This window comes from Oryx dammah, unplaced genomic scaffold (genome assembly GCF_014754425.2).
Source record: "Oryx dammah isolate SB20612 unplaced genomic scaffold, SCBI_Odam_1.1 HiC_scaffold_13, whole genome shotgun sequence".
NCBI lineage: Eukaryota > Metazoa > Chordata > Mammalia > Artiodactyla > Bovidae > Oryx > Oryx dammah.
Window position 1 is genome coordinate 33,572,867 of NW_024070197.1, and position 19,123 is coordinate 33,591,989.

A 19,123-nucleotide genomic window follows, 5' to 3' on the forward strand; every position below is an offset into this window, starting at 1 on the left:
TTAGGACTGATGTTACCTAAAGAAAGAAATAAACCATTAGCTGATTTTAAAATTCTCTGCAACATTCCATCAAAGGTTTGTCTTGTCTCTATTCGGCACTGCCATTGAGAGGGCACTTACTACCTGCTGAGAAGGTTTCTGAAGAATGAATGTTTTTCTGTTGTTGTTGTTTTTTAAATCAGTTTCTCAGCTTGTTCTAAAATTTCCCATTCAGTTTGACTTATTTATAAAATTTCACATATTTCCTTTTATATTTTCATTTAACTAGCTCAGCTTTTCTTTTTAGCTGCCATTTCCTTAACCTCTTCTTACTGATCACAGATTTGTTCTTTCTTCTTCTTCGTAATTTATAGAATCCTCTTACTTGAAACAGAAGCACCATTTATCAAAGGTTTCAGTGTAAGTTCATGTGTCGAGCTTCATCCTTTGTATTTTCTCCCTCACCATTCACTGAGATATTGAGATCATCTTCTAAGCCTATCTATGTTTCATCTTCCAAATTTTATGATATACACAGCCATGCTACAAACCCATCAAAGCCTTCGTCATTCCCCATTTATATGACTCTGTAAGAAACAGTTGCTGTCATTTATTAATATTTAAATAAGCCATTCTTTCCTACATTCTTTTATATTTTAATGCTATAACACTCTCTACTTTGTCTTTCCTTTTCCCTGGTAATGAAATCACTTCAAATTTCTCCCCATATACATGTGAAAAACTAACGCTATGCTTATGATCTCACCTATGCCGTAGAGGACTTTTCCAAGGCTATTGACAATTTTAATTAATCAAATGGGTAAGGATGGAGTCTGCCTTTGAATCCCAGCTTCCCTCACTCTAGAAAAAAAATTGTAGAATCATAATTTCATAGCTTTTAAATAAATTTAGGAGATGAAGAACTTGAGATCAGAGGAAGCCAATTCATATCCTGCTATTGCTTCATTTGCTTTAGAAAGAATTTCGACTTATTAAAGGAATGAATGTCTTGAGTAAGGCCAGGAGTAGCTCTCCTGAAACATTCTGTATTTTCCATCCTTGTAACTTTGCTGAGTCCAGTATAGATGCTCAATATATTGTCATCAAACACATTTACTGATAGAAGGAATTTTAGAAACAGGACTACCTGTCAGGTCTGATATTTCTTTTAGAAGAATTATAAATATAAAAAAAATGAAATTGGCAAATAAAAAGGCTCCATGATTTTTATTGCAGATGATTTTTAATAAAAAGGAAAATTACTGCATGAGAGGATCCAGCTCTATTAGCATGCATTGAAACATTTTCCAATATTAGCACTGCATTCCATTGTGACCTGCCACTGGTTTTGATCTCAGGCAGCAAGCTGAGACTTCTGCCTTTGCTCAGCTAAGCCTTATGAACACACACACTCTCTCTCACGCCTTCTCTCCCTCTCTCTCACTCTCCTGCCCTTCTCTGTTTCACATCTAAGTCCTGGACCCAATCTGTAATTTGCCCAGTGCAGCAGCCATTCTCATTCCCTTCCCAATAATTATACCAAGGACAGAAAATGCCCCTAAATTAATCCATCACACTGGCACAGATTCTAATGAGTGGGAAATGCCAAAAATGATCCATTCTCACTGCAATTGGAAAATCTTCATATCATAGCTCAGCTTTTGAGCATCCAGTAAAGGAAATCTCTGAAGCATACAGTGAAGGCTGGATGTGGAAAGCAATCTCTGGTCCCGGAGCTGCCTCGGTGGGACACTAACTGATTCATATGTCCGCACAGCTATGCCCATCCACATGTACAGACATTACCCCCGAGTACCCTTGTGTGCGCATCCTGGGTTTTGAAAAACTAGATTATTCTTCCCCAGTTGAGTTTTAAAAGGTCATTTGACCAAAATGCAATGCCACAGTGCCCTCCAGTGGCATAACATATTTAGAATAAGTATTTCTTGGTGGCAGGGTTCTTGCTTCAAAACCCATAAAATGTTTTTAAGAGAAAGTAAAAGATATGAACAACGGCAGCAACGAGATCTTTCTGCACCTACCTTCATTTTTTAAAACTGCTCTCCTTTCTGCATTGTCTGATCTCACTTTTCTCTGCATCCTTAGTGTCCAATAGTTCTGTATTCCTTTGTTCACCTTGCAAAGGTGGCCGACCAGCCACTCCAAGGTCTGTATTGTTAGTGTAGTAGTCGAATGAGTCAGGGAAACCATTTTCTCCACTTCTCCTACCAAATGGGGGAGGTAATATGAGCAAAGTGTCCAAGGAAAGATGACCTAACCCCTCAGATGTGAAGATAATCAAAATCTTTACATCGGCCTCTGGTGAATTTATACTTTGTGTATAACTAAATTTCAGGAATATTCCTATCAGTTCTGAGTTTTACTGTGGGCTGCACATAGTAAAATGCACATATCCTTAAATCATTACTTTGATTAATCAGTTTAGCAATTATACATTAATAATTTTAAAATTTTTATTTCATCATATTTTATGTATTTTCCCCCCAATAACCAGGTCTCACAGATTCCATTATGAAAAGTATGGTGACAAGTCTATGCGTGGCATTTGGGAAGTACGAGTTAGATGTACCATTTTTCTTTATTTGAATTTTAAACCATTGTGCAATTCCAATTAATAAGTGGAAGAATCACATATCACTTATCAGGAATCACTTGATAAGTGGAAGAATCACTTATCAAGAAATTATTATCAAAAAGAAAAGTCTGAATGTCATCGTTGAATGGTAGCAATGAAATAAAATAAGTTGGGTTGGTAAATCTTTTGTATATATAATATATACTCATGTAACCTGTTTTGTGAAACAAAAGAAAAAATAACACCGCAGGAGAAGGCAATGGCAACCCACTCTAGTACTCTTGCCTGGAAAATCCCATGGGCAGAGGAATCTGGTAGGCTGCAGTCCATGGGGTCACGAATAGTCGGACAGGACTGAGTGACTTCACCTTCACTTTTCACTTTCATGCATTGGAGAAGGAAATGGCAACTCACTCCAGTGTTCTTGCCTGGAGAATCCCAGGGGCGGGGGAGCCTTGTGGGCTGCCGTCTCTGGGGTCTCACAGAGTCGGACACGACTGAAGCGACTTAGCAGCAGCAGCAGCAGTGACCACAAAAGTGTAATTCATGAGAACTGCTGCTGCTGCTGCTGCTGCTAAGTCACTTCAGTCGTGTCCGACTCTGTGTGACCCGATAGATGGCAGCCCACCAGGCTCCCCCGTCCCTGGGATTCTCCAGGCATGAACACTTGAGTGGGTTGCCATTTCCTTCTCCAGTGCATGAAAGTGAAAAGTGAAAGGGAAGTCGCTCAGTCCTGTCTAACTGAGTATGACTAAATAGAATACAGAACTCAGGTAGAGATGAAGGCTGTTTGCAATATCCCCATATACCGAGTCATGAAGCTCTCAACCTATGAGAATCATAGTTAAAAAAATAGCATGTAAATATTTAAGTAATATTTAAGCAGATATTACTCTTAGCCCTTATTTTCTCAGCTATTCTTCCAACAAAAAAGGAAAGAGTTATTTTTATTTATGAGTTTAGAAAAGGAGGAAGTTATCCAGTGTCGTTACCTTTGAGCTGGGTTATGGAGACAGCCAGCTTAAGTAGCATTTCAGAGCAAAAGCTTCAGCCATTAGACAAACCAACTACAGAAGTCCAAGCTCTGAGACATTTTGTCCATGAGTTCCTGTATGACCATGAATGCTGTTTCTTTTTAATCAGTCTGAGATTCTTCCTGCATAAAATAAGACTACTGAAGAATACCTATATCATAAGGTCATTGAAATAATTCAAGGATACAATATCTGTAATGTATAAAAATAAGGACAAACCTAGTATATATCTAAGGCAATGTGCCCAGCATAGTAAATAACTAGCCAGTTTAATTTAAATTTAATTTAATTTTTCTTATTTATCAATCGTTTCAGACTACAGAAAATGTGTAAGCAGTCCATATACATTGTGAACCAGGTTAAGTAGTTTCCATAATGCTTCAATCACAGGAAAAAGTCTGCAGTTCAGTTTTGTTAGATCCAGGTCAGAGAAAATTTGAGTAGTGAAGAATTACTATTTTAAAATGACCCTGATTTCCACAAATTAATGATCTCATAGTTTACTTGGGTCTCAGTGCTATCATCTTAAAAATGGGAAAAATAAATTTTAGGTCATTTCAGTTACTAAAATGTTCAATATATTAATTTAACATATACTAAAATATTTTAACATATATTAATACTATAATGTAGCAAAAATCTATCACATTACAAAGAAAGAATTAGCTCAGAGTACAGTATTATGCTAAATAAGCAGATGTAAGATCTTGAAAATCTCATTTTTCCTCTCAGTGACGCCTGTAATTATAGTTACAGTAAGGTATGACCAGAAATCTTAAAAGGTACATATTATATGTGACAGATTCTCTTAATTTTATAAATAAACAGACAATGATTGATGGTTGCGGGAAACTTGCCTGGGTTTTCAGGTGTTTGGTCACAGATTTTGCTTAATCGTATTCTCTAAGCATGGTGATGTGGCACCTATACAGTCTTCCCTTATTCTCCAGCAGTGGGCAATAGCAGATCTGAGAGAAGTGTGTCCACATACCATGCCAGGCACTGCAGCACTGGCTTCCCTCAGATCTCTTTAAATGCATCTCCCGACACTTCTGTCTGTGGCCCTGTAGCCCAGCCACATCTCACACTTTATCTCTGTCTGATCTTGACAGGTCATTTAATGTCTCAAGTCATTGCTCTTCCTGTCCTGTCACCCACATTGCCATGCTCTTTTCATACCCAGAAACATCCTGTTATTTGTAGCACTCGTCCTAACTCTGATGTTGACTTTTCAAATCTCCTTCTTCAGAATTGATTGCTCCTTCCCTTGCCTTCTTAGAGCATTGGTGCTTTTTGCTAATACTTATTTTGTTTGGACTTAATACAAATGACTATCCATCCATGCATCTATCCATCATCCCAATCTATGAAATGCATGATTGACAGCAGGTAGGAGAACAGCCTAAGGGTTAGGAATTTGATTTCAGAGAAATGCATCATGTGCTCCTTCTCTTCCACTTACTTACCACTCTGGACAGTCTAACAGCTTTCGGGCTCAGTTTACTCATCTGTAAGATGTAGGCCAAAATCAGTGTACTGGCATTACAGGCCTTTGAGAAGACTGGTTGAAATGGGCTTAAAACACTTATCCTGGATCTAGTAAACACGCAATACATGCAGTAGCTATTATGACTACTATTATTACTATTCTGTCTTTCTATGCCAACTGCCAATTTTATATCTGTCATCAAGGCCTCACTCCTGAACTTCAAACATGTACAGCCGCTGTCCTCTAAACATCCCAGTTTTAGTATCTAACTGACATGTAAAATTAACCTCTCAAAAGCTGAACTGCTGGTGAGCCCCCAAAACAAAACCTTTCTTATTCAGCTGCCCCATTTACATATATGTATGTGTATAATGCTATACATAAATTCATGTCTGTGTGTTGACTCATTGGAAAAGACTCTGATGCTGGGAGGGATTGGGGGCAGGAGGAGAAGGGGATGACCCAGGACGAGATGGCTGGATGGCATCACAGACTCGATGGACATGAGTCTGAGTGAACTCCGGGAGTTGGTGATGGACAGGGAGGCCTGGCATGCTGCGGTTCATGGGATCGCAAAGAGTCGGACACGACTGAGTGACTGAACCGAACTGAACTGAATATTTATAACATATGTATATAGATCTCCCCAACACAGTGATTGAGCCTGGGTCTCCTGCTTTGCAGATTCTTTACCATCTGAACCACAAGAGAAGCCCATGTAATATTATATACATATGTATTTAATACACACACACACATATATATATAGTTAATGCTCAAGTTATTTTGGAGTCCTTTCTCTCTTTCATACTCGATATCCACTCTATTAGAAAATCATACTGGCTCTTCTAACAAACATTTAGAATATTACCACTATGCTCTACCCCCAGGGTTTCCATGTTGATCTGAACCACTGTAATTCTTTACGTGTGCTACTGAATTTGCTTTTCTGGGTGGAATCCTTGCTTCAGCCTTTGTCTCCCTTAACATGTGCTGTGCTGCTGTGTTCTGTGCTTAATTGCTCCGTTGTGTCTGACTAATTGTGACCCCATGGATTGTAACCCACCAGGCTCCTCTGACTATGGGATTCTCTAGGCAATACTGGAGTGAGTTGCCATTTCCTTCTCCAGGGGATCTTCCCAACCCAGGGGTTGAACCCAAGTCTCCTGTATTGCAGGCAGATTCTTTACTGTCTGAGCCACAAGGGAAACCCCATACATACTAGGTATTTTAACTTAAAATATATTTGTAAAAGCATCACAAAAATCAGTAAATGTACCCACCACCTCAGAAGTTTCCACTTGGTAGTCTCCTCTTTCCTTTCTTCCTTTTCCAACCAATCACTGAATTGATTTACATCCTCAGATCAGTTTGCGTTTTGTAATATTCTGTGCAAGTTGAATCATACAGTGGGTGATTTTGTATTCAAGTCTTCACATGAAAACATGCCATTGTTTCACTGAGTAAATAACAGAATAAGTGGAGAGGCTAAATATTATGGTTGTGTAAGTACAGCTTTTTGAGAACAGCTAAAAAGTTTCTAAGTTGGTTCTGTTGTTTGTCATGCCCACTGGTAGGGTTTGAAGGCTCCAGTTGCTCAATATCCTATGTAGGATTTGGTGTAGCTAATCTTTCCAATTTTAGTCATTCTACTCTGTGTGCAGTTGTATTTCACTGTAGCTTAAATTTGCATTGCTATAATGATTAAGGAACATAATTTTATGTGTTTATTTGACATTTGTGTGTCTTATTTGGAGAAGCCTCTTTTCAAATACTTGCCATTTTATTGTTTTCATGTTGTTGAGTTTTGAGTTTTACATATTTTTGTTTTCCTCGTGGCTTAGATGGTAAAGAATCTGCCCACAATGCAGGAGACCTAGGTTTGATCCCTGGGTTGAGAGGATCCCCTGGAGAGGAAAAACGTTACCCACTCCAGTATTCTTGCCTGGAGAATTCCATGGACAGAGGAGCCTAGAGGGCTACAGTCAATGGGGTTACAAAGAGTTGGACACAACTGAGCAACTAACACTTTTTCACATATTTTGCATTCAGTTCCTTTATCAGATATGCACTTTCCTTAGTTATTCTCCCAGTCTGTTATTTGTCTTCTTATTTTCCTAATAGTGTTTAGAAGATAAGCTGCCCAATTTCCCAATTTCTTGTTTTAAGAGCCGTGCTTTTGGCATCACGTAAAACCAAAGACAGAGAGATATATCCTATTTTTTTAAATCACAGCATATTTTTGTAAATTTAGCCTTTCTTCAATTTCTCTTATATATTTTTTTATTTTAATAATTGCATATGTCCTATAAACTTCCTAAACTCACTTATTTTCCTACTTACATATTATAGATTTCATTAGTTTTTTCACAATCAGGTTTTCAGTGAATACTGACAGTTTTAATTCTGTTTTTTTGTTTGTTTGTTTGTTTCTTAATTGGTAGAAAATTGCTTTACAGTGTTTTGTTGGTTTCTGCTGAACACCAATGCAAATGATAGTTATCCCCTCCCTCTTGAGTCTCCCTCCTGTCTCCCATCCCACTCTCCTATGTCATCACAGAGAGTTTTAATTCTTTCTTTAAATTAATTATATGTATTTATTTATGCTGTGCTGGGTCTTTGTTGCTGTGAGGCTTTCTCTAGTTACAGGGAGCAGGGGCTACTCTCTACTTGCAGCGTGCAGGCTTCTCATTGTGGTGGCATCTCTTTTTGCAGAGCATGGGCTCTAGGGCACACAAGCTTAGTAGTTGCAGTTCCCGGGCTTCAGAGCACAGGTTCAATAGTTGTGGTACACAAGCTTAGTTGCTCCACAGCATGTGGGATCTTCCCAGACCAGGGATCAAGCACATGTCTCCTGCACTGGCAGGTGGATTCTTTACCACTGAGCTACCAGGGAAGCTCAGGAGTTTAAATTCTTATTAATTTAATATTAATACTTTCCATTCTCAATCTTTTTTATTACTGCACTGAGTAGAAACTCTAGATCAATGTTGAATAGAATGGATAACATTTTTATCTTGTTCCTGATTTTGTTGTTGTTGTTGTTCAGTTGCTCAGTCTTGTCTGACCTTTTCCGACCCCATGGACTGCACCACACCAGGCTTCCCTGTCCTTCATCATCTCCTGGGGCTTGCTCAAACTCAGGTCCATTGAGTCAGTGTTGATCTCCAAACATCTCATCCTCTGTCATCCCCCTCTCCTCCTGCCTTCAGTCTATCCCCAGCATCAGGGTCTTTTCTAATGAGTCAGCTCTCTGCATCAGGTGACCAAAGTATTGGAGTTTCAACTTCAGTATCAGTTCTTCTAATGAATATTCAGAGTTGATTTCCTTTAGGATTGACTGGTTTGATTTCCTTGAGGTCCAAGTGACTCTCAAGAGTCACCACAGTTCTCCAACACCACAGTTCAAAAGCATCAATTCTTCAGCCTGCAGCTTTCTTTATAGTCCAACTCTCACATCCATACATGACTACTGGAAAAACCATAGCCTTGACTAGATGGACCTTTGTTGGCAAAGTAATGTCTCTGCTTTCTAATATGCTGTCTAGGTTTTTCATAGCTTTTCTTCCATGGAGCAAGCGTCTTTTAATTTTGTGGCTGCAGTAACCATCTGCAGTGATTTTGGAGCCCAAGAAAATAAAGCCTGTCACTGTTTCCATTGTTTCCCCCATCTATTTGCCCTGAAATAGTGGGACTGGATGCCATGGTCTTTGTTTTTTGAATGTTGAGTTTTAAGCCAGCTTTTTCACTCTCCTCTTTCACCTTCATTAAGAGGCTCTCTAGCTCCTCTTCACTTTCTGTCATAAGGGTGGTGTCACCTGCATATCTGAAGTTATTCATATTTCTCATGGCAATTAGAGGAAGATAATGAAATTGTTATTTTTACAAACTAAGTAATTTAAGTATTCAATTCAGTCTCTCAGTCATGTCTGACTCTTTGAGACCCCATGAACCACAGCACTCCAGGCCTCCCTGTCCATCGCCAACTCCTGGAGTCCAACCAAACCCATGTCCATTGAGTCAATGATGCCATCCAACCATCTTATCCACTATCATCCCCTTCTTCTCCTGCCCTCAATCTTTCCCAGCATAGGGGTCTTTTCAAATGAGTCAGCGCTTTGCATCAGATGGCCAAATGATTGGAGTTTCAGCTTCAGCATCAGTCCTTCCAATGAACATCCAGGACTGATTTCCTTTATGATGGACTGGTTGGATATCCTTGCAGTTTAAGGGACTCTCAAGACTCTTCTCCAACACCACAGTTCAAAAGCATCAGTTCGTTTGTGCTCAGCTTTCTTTATAGTCCAACACTCACATCCATACATGACCACTGGAAAAACCATAGCCTTGACTAGACAGACCTTTGTTGACAAAGTAGTGTCTCTGCTTTTCAATATGCTGTCCAGGTAGGTCATAACTTTCCTTTCAAGGAGTAAGCATCTTTTAATTTCATGGGTGCAATCACCATCTGCAGTGATTTTGGAGCCCAGAAAAATAAAGTCAGCCACTGTTTCCACCATTTCCCTATCTATTTGCCATGAAGTGATGGGACCGGATGCCATGATCTTTGTTTTCTGAATGTTGAGCTTTAAGCCAACTTTTTCACTTGCTCTGTCACTTTCATCAAGAGGCTTTTTAGTTCCTCTTCACTTTCTGCCATAAGAGTGGTGTCATCTGCATATCTGAGGTTAGTGATATTTCTCCCAGCAATCTTGATCCCAGCTTGCGCTTTTCCAGGCCAGCATTTCTCATGATGTACTCTGCATAAAAGTTATATAAGCAGGCTGACAACATACAGCCTTGATGTACTCCTTTTCCTATTTGGAACCATTCTGTTATTCCATGTCCTATTCTAACTGTTGCTTCCTGACCTGCATACAGTTCTCTCAAGAGGCAGGTCAGGTGGTCTGGTATTCCCATCTCTCAGAATTTTCCACAGTTTACTGTGATCCACATAGTCAAAGGCTTTGGCATAGTCAATAAAGCAGAAATAGATGTTTTTCTGGAACTCTCTTGTTTTATCAATGATCTATCAGATGTTGGCAATGTGATTTCTGGTTCCTCTGCCTTTTCTAAAACCAGCTTAAACATTTGGAAGTTCACCATTCACGTATTGCTGAAGCCTGGCTTGGAAAATTTTAAGCATTTCTTTACTAGCGTGTGAGATGAGTGCAATTGAGATGAATGCAATTTAAGTTATTTAATAATTTTTAAAATACCCTAAAAAGTAAAATAATTTAGTTTTAAGAATAATGTCACTTACAAATTACCTTTATGATAATGTTTTAAGAAGTTCATTTCTGTTCCTAATTTTCTGAGAGGCTTTTTGTTTTGTTTTTTCTAGAGATTAATGTTGGATTTTGTCAACTTTTTTCTGTATCTATTAAGATGTTCATTTATTATTATTTTAATTATTAATGAATTAAAATGAAGGATTACACTATTAATTTCCAAAGCACAACTCATCTTTGCATTTCAATTGATCATTATGCATTAATCTTTTATAGATGATTGGATTCATTGTTCTTGTAATGAATTTGTTTTGTTTTAGTATCAGTGTAATTTCAAATGAGTTGGGAAAATGTCACTTTGTTTAGATATCTGAAAGAGTTTGTATAAAGTTGATATCTTTTCTCCTTAAATGTTTTTCATATACTTATCATTTCAATGGTCCTCACGACTGAAGCAACTTTGCAGCAGGAGCAGCATTCCTGTTCATAGATTTTGCCTTCACCTGATGATATTTTCCTTCTATGTGAATGACTTTTTAAAAAATGTTTGTAATATAGGTCTGCCAGTAATGAATACTTATCTGAAAAGGTCTTTATATTGCTCACCTTTAGAAATTATATTAATATTTCAACTGGGTATAGAATTTTATTTTTCTTTTATTTCAAGATTAAAATATGTTCTACCTGTATCCTCATTTGAATTTTTTTTCTAGTGAGAAATTGGCTAATCAATTGTTATCTTAATCTTTGTCTCTCTGTGCCTAATTATATCTGGATGTTTACAATTTTTAAATTTTCGTTGGCTTCCAGAAACTTAAAAACTATGTGTCAATATAACATTTTATAACATTTCTCTCTTGGGTTTTACTGTGCTTCTTGGATTCATTGCATTCTGCATTTTATCAAATTTGGAAACTGTAGGCTTTTTTGTTTTCTTGTTTTCCATATCCCTTTTCCATTTTAGTGGGACGCTTCACAAATACATTGGGTCTCCTGAATTTTTGCCATAGCTCACTGATGCTTGGTCTAAGTTTGTCAGTTCACTGAGCTAGTGCAGTAGCAGGGCTCACCTCATTTGTTTTCCATTTTTCAGTGATCACTATTTGTCATTGCATTGTGTCTAGTGTTGTAAAGTTTTCTGTTTTATGATGATTTGATAATTATCTAGATTTTGGGGGGCAGTGGAAGGTAAACATGATCCCTTTTCTACCATATTGGTCCCAAACGCTAAGAGTATCCTTAGATAAGAAAGGAGTCAAGCATTTGTCTAATCAAAATTCAGCAATGACTCACTTTCCTCATAGACAAAGTCAAGTTTGTATTAATGGCCTATCAAGCCTGTAGTCTTCCCCTAAATTACCTCCCTGATCTTATTTCTTCCTATTCCTAACTTTGGTCCAGCTACATTGATCTTTCTTATGTCACTCTAACATTTCAGTCACACTGTATTCTTTAGGTCTTCACACTAGGTAATAGCTCTATATAGATGTTATATCCTTCCTCCTCTCCAACCTGCTGGCTCATACAACTCCATGAAAGGTTTTCTCATGTGTCACTTCTCTGTGAGGCTTATCTTCACACCATCTTATTTAAAATTGCAAACTCCTTCTCTCTTGTTTTTCTGATTCATATTACCCCAGCTCTACATTTATTTTTCCCATAATACTTATCACATTGCAACCCATTAATTTTGAAATTAAAAGACGCTTACTCCTTGGAAGAAAAGTTATGACCAACCTAGACAGCATATTCAAAAGCAGAGACATTACTTTGCCAACTAAGGTCCATCTAGTCAAGGCTATGGTTTTTCCACTGGTCATGTATGGATGTGAGAGTTGGACTATGAAGAAGGCTGAGCACCAAAGAATTGATGCTTTTGAACTGTGGTGTTGGAGAAGACTCTTGAGAATCCCTTGGATTGCAAGGAGATCCAACCAGTCCATTCTGAAGGAGATCAGCCCTGGGAATTCTTTGGAAAGAATGATGCTAAAGCTGAAACTCCAGTACTCTGGCCACCTCATGCGAAGAGTTGACTCATTGGAAAAGACTCTGATGCTGGGAGGAATTGGGGGCAGGAGGAGAAGGGGACGACAGAGGATGAGATGGCTGGATGGCAGCACTGACTCGATGGACGTGAGGCTGAATGAACTCCGGGAGTTGGTGATGGACAGGGAGGCCTGGCGTGCTGCGATTCATGGGGTCGCAAAGAGTCAGACACGACTGAGCGACTGAACTGAACTGGACACATTAATTAAAAACAATAATGATTTAGTGATTTCTTATCTTCACTCTCATGACCACTGTACTCTTGCCAGAAGGTAGGTTCTACCAGGACAGGATTCTGGTTGTTTTTTTTTTTTTTTTTTTGGTCTCTATAATGAAGACATTTGTTGCAGCTTCTTAATAAATATTTACTGATTAAATTAATAAAACCTACAAGTTAATGGAGCCATTGCTGTTTATTACAAATGGAGAAGACTATCTTAACCATTGCTAGCAAAGGCTTAAAATCCAGTGTAGGAAACTGAAAACTCAACCAAAAATAAGATTACAGTGTAGGGCATTTGTAAATTCTATTCCACAAGTAGGATGTTTTTTTTTTTTTTTTTTTTTTTTTCTTTTTTTTTTTTTAGAATCATAAGAGAAAATGTTTCCCCTCAGGAATGGTGATTTGTATGCAATAAGTGCCTATAGGACCTTCCATTCAGTTGCACAGGCATGTCTGACTCTTGGGGACTCCATGGACTCCAGCATACCAGGCCTCCTTGTCCATCGCCAACTCCCAGTTTATTCAAACTCATGTCCATTGAGTTGGTCAAGTCATCCAACCATCTCATCCTCTGTTATCCCCTTCTCTTCCTGCCTTCAATCTTTCCTAGCATCAGGATCTTTTCAAATGAGTCAGCTCTTTGCACCAAGTGGCCAAAGTAATGGAGTTTCAGCCTCAGCATCAGTCCTTCCAATGAACATTCAGGACTGATTTACTTTAGAATGGACTGATTGGATCTCCTTGCAGTCCAAGGGACTCTCAAGAGTCTTCTCCAACACCACAGTTCAAAAGCATCAATTCTTCAGCATTCAGCTTTCTTTATAGTCCAGTTCTCACATCCATACATGACTACTGGAAAAACCATAGCCTTGACTAGATGGACTGTTGTTGGCAAAGTAATGTCTCTGCTTTTTAATATGCTGTCTAGGTTGGTCATAACTTTTCTTCCAAGGAGCAAGCGTCTTTTAATTTCATGGCTGAAGTCACCATCTGCAGTGATTTTGGAGCCCAAGAAAATAAAGTCTGCCACTGTTTCCACTGTTTCTCCATCTATTTGCCATGAAGTGATCGGATCAAATGCCATGATCTTTGTTTTCTGAATGTTGAGTTTTAAGCCAACTTTTTCAGGCTCCTCTTTCACTTTCATCAAGAAGCTCTCCAGTTCTTTTCTTTCTGCCATAAGGATGGTGTCATCTGCATATCTGAGGTTAGTGATATTTCTCCTGGCAATCTTGATTCCAGCTTGTGCTTCATCCAGCCCACAGGGGTGGGCTTTCTCATGATGTACTCTGCATATAAGTTAAATAAGCAGGGTGACAATATACAGCCTTGATGTAGTCCTTTTCCTATTTGGAATCAGTCTGTTGTTCCACGTCCAGTTCTAACTATTCCTTCCTGACCTGCATACAGATTTCTCAAGATGCAGGTCAAGTGGTCTGGTATTTCCATCTCTTGAAGAATTTTCCACAGTTTATTGTGATCCATACAGTCAAAGGCTTTGGCATAGTCAATAAAGCAGAAATTGATGTTTTTCTGGAACTCTCTTGCTTTTTCCATGATCCAGCAGATGTTGGCAATTTGATCTCTGGTTCCTCTGCCTTTTCTAAAACCAGCTTGAACATCTGGAAGTTCATGGTTCACGTATTGTTGAAGCCTGACTTGGAGAATTGAGCATTACTTTATTAGCATGTGAGATGAGTGCAATTGTGCAGTAGTTTGAGCATTCTTTGGCATTGCCTTTCTTTGAGATTGGAATGAAAACTGACCTTTTATAGTCCTGTGGCCACTGCTGAGTTTTCCAAATTTGCTGGCATATTGAACACAGCACTTTCACAGCATCATTTTGAGAATTTGAAATAGTCCAACTGGAACTCTATCACTTCTACTAGCTTTGTTCATAGTGATGCTTTCCTAAAAAAGGAAAGATATACCCATTTGAATGCAGAGTTCCAAAGAATAGCAAGGAGAGATAAGAAAGCCTTCCTCAATTTGTAAGACCTTAATGTATTTATTTTATCCCAATCTCTTATAGTCTGTTTTTTTTTTTTTTAAGTTCTACCAGTTTATTTCTACCAACCCATTATCCTCCACCCTCATGCACACATGCTCAGTCATGTGACCCCATGGACTGCAGCCCACTAGGCTCCTCTGTCCATGGGATTCTGCAGGCAAGAATACTGGAGTCGGTTGCCATTTCCTTCTCCAGTGCTCTTATAGTCTTTTTGCATTTTATGATTTCCATTCATTTATGAAATATCTTAGAGGAAGAGAGAAGTACATAATTATAAAATCTGATTGTCAGGAGTGGAATTGGTATGAGTAGGGATTTAAGCACTGAACATTAAGTTCCAGGTATAATTAAGAATAAGTGGTCAAGGGAAGTTTATAGCTATACAATCCTCCCTCAAGAAACAACAAAAAATCAAACAGACAACCTAACTTTACACCTAAAGCAACTGGCAAAAGAAGAAATAGAAAACCCCAAAATTAGTAGAAGGAAAGAAATCATAAAGATCCAAACAGAAAAAAAATAAACAAGAAAGAAAGAAGAGTAAAGATTAATAAAATTAAAACCTGTTTCTTTGAGAAGAAACAAAATTGGCAAACCCTTAGCCAGACTCATCAAGAAAAAAAGAGAGAAGAATCAAATCAATGAAATTAGAAATGAAAAAGAGGTTACAACAAACAATGCAGAAATACAAAGGGTTATAGGAGATTATTGACTGTGCCAAAGCCTTTGACTGTGTGGATCACAATAAACTGTGGAAGATTCTGAGAGAGATGGGAATACCAGACCACCTGACCTGCCTTTTGAGAAATCTGATTGCACGTCAGGAAGCAACAGTTAGAACTGGACATGGAACAACAGACTGGTTCCAAATAGGAAAAGGAGTACATCAAGGCTGTATATTGTCACCCTGCTTATTTAACTTCTATGCAGAGTACATCATGAGAAACGCTGGACTGGAAGAAACACAGGCTGGAATCAAGATTGCCGGGAGAAATATCAATAACCTCAGATATGCAGATGACACCACCCTTATGGCAGAAAGTGAAGAGGAACTAAATAGACTCTTGATGAAAGTGAAAGAGGAGAGTGAAAAAGTTGGCTTAAAGCTCAACATTCAGAAAACGAAGATCATGGCATCCGGTCCCATCACTTCATGGGAAATAGATGGGGAAACAATGGAAACAGTGTCAGACTTTACTTTTGGGGGCTCCAAAATCACTGCAGATGGTGACTGCAGCCATGAAATTAAAAGACGCTTACTCCTTGGAAGAAAAGTTATGACCAACCTAGACAGCATATTCAAAAGCAGAGACATTACTTTGCCAACAAAGGGCCCATCTAGTCAAGGCTATGGTTTTTCCTGTGGTCATGTATGGATGTGAGAGTTGGACTGTGAAGAAAGCTGAGTGCCGAAGAATTGATGCTTTTGAACTGTGGTGTTAAAGAAGACTCTTGGAAGTTCTTTGGACTGCAAGGAAATCCAACCAGTCCATACTGAAGGAGATCAGCCCTGGGATTTCTTTGGAAGCAACGATGCTAAAGCTGAAACTCCAGTACTTTGGCCACCTCATGCGAAGAGTTGACTCATTGGAAAAGACTCTGATGCCGGGAGGGATTGGGGACAGGAGGAGAAGGGGACGATAGAGGAAGAGATGGCTGGATGGCATCACGGACTCGATGGACATGAGTCTGAGTGAACTCCAGGAGTTGGTGATGGACAGGAAGGCCTGGCGTGCTGCGATTTGATTCATGGAGTCACAAAGAATCGGACACGACTGAGCAACTGAACTGGACTGATATGGCAATAAAATAGATAAACTGAAAGAAATGTACAGATTCTTTGAAAAGTTCAATCTTCCAAGACTGAACCAGGAAGAAATAGAAATTATGAGCAACCCAATTACAAGCACTAAAATTGAAGCTGTGATCAAAAATCCCCAAAAAAACAAAAGCCCAGGACCAGATGGCTTCACAGGAGAATTCTATCAAACATTTAGGGAAGAGTGAATGCCTATACTTTTAAAATTATTTCAAAAAATTACAGAGGACAGTAAACTTCCAAATTCGTTCTATGAGGCCACCATCACCCTGATACCAAAACCAGACAAAGACAACACACAAAAAAGTAAACTTCAGGCCAATATCACTGATGAACATAGATGCAAAGATCCTCAACAAAATTTTAGCAAACAGAATTTAGCAATATATCAAAAAGCTCATACACCACAATCAACTTGGGTTTATTCCAGAGATGCAAGGATTCTTCAATATACAGAAGTCAATCAATGTGATATACCATATTAGCAAATTGAAAGATAAAATCCATATGATCATTTCAATAGATGCAGAAAAAGCCTTTGATAAAAATTCAGCACCTATTTATGATGAGAACTCTTCAAAAAATGGGCATAGAAGGAACCCACCTCAACATAGTAAAGGCCATATATGATAAGCCTCCAGCAAACATTATTCTCAGTAGTGAAAAACGGAAAGCATTCCCCCTAAGATTAGGAACAAGACAATGGTGTCCACTTTTGCCACTATTATTCAAGATAGTTCTGGAAGTCCTAGCTACAGCAGTCAGAGAAGAAAAAGAAATAAAAGGAATCCAGATCAGAAAAGAAGTAAAACTCACAATGTTTGCAGATGACATGATACTGTACATAGAAAACCCTAAAGATAGTATCAGAAAATTACTTGAGCTAATCAGTGAATTTAGCAAAATTGCAGGATACAAAATCAATACACAGAAATCACTTACATTTCTATATACTAACAACGAAAAATCAGAAAGAGCAATTAAGGAATCAATCCCATTCACCATTGCAACAAAAAGAATTAAATATATAGGAATAAACTTACCTAAGGGGACAAAAGAACTCTACACAGAAAATTATAAGACACTAATGAAAAAAATCAAAGATGACATAAACAGATATTCCAGGTTTCTGGGTAGGAAGAATTAATATTGTGAAAATGACTATACTACCAAAAGCAATCTACAGATTCAGTGCTATCCCTATCAAAATACCAGTGGCATTTTTCACAGAACTAGAACAAAGATTTTCAAAATTCATATGGAAAAACAAAAGACCCTGAATAGCCAAAGCAGTCTTGAGAAAGAAGAATGGAGCTGGAGGAATCAAGCTTCCTGACTTCAGGTTATACTACAAAGCTACATCATAGAGACAGTATGGTACTGGCACAAAAACAGCAATATAAACCAATGGAGCAAGATAGAATGCCCATAAATAAACCCATGCACCTATGGGTACCTCATTTTTGACAAAGGAGGCAAGAATATACAATGGGGCAAAGACATCCTCTTCAATAAATGGTGCTAGGAAAACTGGGCAGCTCCATGTAAAAGAATGACATTAGAACACTTCCTAACATCATACACAAAGATAAACTCAAAATGGATTAAAGACTTAAATGTAAGACCAGAAACTCTAAAGCTCTCAGAGGAAAACAGGCAGAGCACTCGATGACATTAATCAAAGCAAGATCCTCCATGAGTAATGGCAATAAAAGCAAAAGTAAACAGCAGGACCTGATTAAACTTAAAAGCTTTTGCACAGCAAAGGAAACTATAAGCAAGGTGAAAAGACAACCTCAGAATAGGTAAAATAATAGCAAATGAAACAACTGACAAAGGATTAATTTCCAAAATATACAAGCAGCTCAATGCAACTCAATAGCAGAAAAACAAACGACCCAGTCAAAAAGTGGCAAAAAGACCTAAACAGACATTTCTCCAAAGAAGACATACAGATGGCCAACAAACACATGGAAAGATACTCAACATCGTTCATTATTGCTTCCCAGGTGGCTTAGAGGGTAAAGCATCTGCCTGCAATGCTGGAGATCCAGGTTCAATCCCTGAGTCAGGAAGATCCCTTGGAGAAGGAAATGGCAACCCACTCCAGTACTCTTGCCTGGAAAATCCCACGGATGGAGGTGCCTGGGAGGCTATTAGAGAAATGCAAATCAAAACTACAATGAGATATCACCTCACACTGTTCAGAATGGCCGTCATCAAAAAGTCTACAAGCAATAAATGCTGGAGAAGGTGTGGAGAAAAGGGAACACTCTTGCACTGTTGGTGGGAATGTAAATTGATACAGCCACTATGGAAGATGGTATGGAGATTCCTTAGAAAACTAGGAATAAAACCACCATATGACCCAACAATCCCACCCCTAGGCATATACCCTGAGGAAACAAAAGTTGAAAGAGACACATGTATCTCATTTTTCATTGCAGCACTATTTACAATAGCTAGAACATGGAAGCAACCTATATGTCCATCAACAGATGAATGGATAAAGAAGTTGTGGTACATATACACAATGAAATATTACTCAGCCATAAAAAAGAACACATTTGAGTCAGTTCTAATGAGGTGGATGGACCTAGAACCTATTATACAGAGTGAAATGAGTCAGAAAGAGAAAGATAAATACTGTATTCTAGCACATGTATATGGAATCTAGAAAAATGGTACTGAAGAT